Below are 837 nucleotides of genomic sequence, written 5' to 3'. Positions count from 1 at the left end.
CACTTCTATACGAACAAAAATATAACGCAACATGTAAAGCTGTTGGACCAGTGTTTCATGAACTGAAATAAAGATCCCCCAAAAATGAAAGTAGGACAAAAGCTTTTTTCTCTAAATTCTGTGCACATTTGTTTACTCCCTAATTAGTGAGCCTTTCTCCTTTGCCAGGATAATCCACTCACCTGAGCGGGTGTGAGGTATCAAGAAACAAATTAAACAGCATATCATTTTCTGAGGAACGTGCAATTGGCATGCTGACTGCAGAAAGTCTACAAGAGCTGTTGCCAGGAAATTGAATGTTCATTTCAAATAAGCACCTCCAACGTTGTTTTTAGAGAATTTGCAGGACATCCAACTGGCCTCACAACCGCAGACACATGTAACCACGTTATTGTTGTTCTACCTACTTGACCTTTGTGTCGTTGACTTTGCCAATAATGTTGTGTACATGTTTTTGTGCCGCTACCATGTTGTGTTGCTAGCATGTTGTTGTCATGTTGTGTTGCTACCATGTTGTTGTCATGTTGTGTTGCTAGCATGTTGTTGTCATGTTGTGTTGCTACCATGTTGTTGTCATGTTGTGTTGCTACCATGTTGTTGTCATGTTGTGTTGCTAGCATGCTGTGTTGTCATGTTGTGTTGCTAGCATGCTGTGTTGTCATGTTTTGCTGTTATGTTGTTGTCTTAGGTCTCTCTTTATGTAGTGTTGTGTCTCTCTTGTTGTGATGTGTGTTTTGTCCTTTATTTATATTGTGTTTATTTATTCCCAGGCCTCCGTCCCCGCAAGAGGCCTTTTGCCTTTTGGTAGACCGTGTAAATAAGAATTTGTTCTTAACT

The sequence above is a fragment of the Salvelinus sp. IW2-2015 genome, unplaced genomic scaffold (genome assembly GCF_002910315.2).
Source record: "Salvelinus sp. IW2-2015 unplaced genomic scaffold, ASM291031v2 Un_scaffold694, whole genome shotgun sequence".
Classification (NCBI taxonomy): Eukaryota; Metazoa; Chordata; class Actinopteri; order Salmoniformes; family Salmonidae; genus Salvelinus; species Salvelinus sp. IW2-2015.
This window is presented reverse-complemented; position numbering follows the sequence as displayed.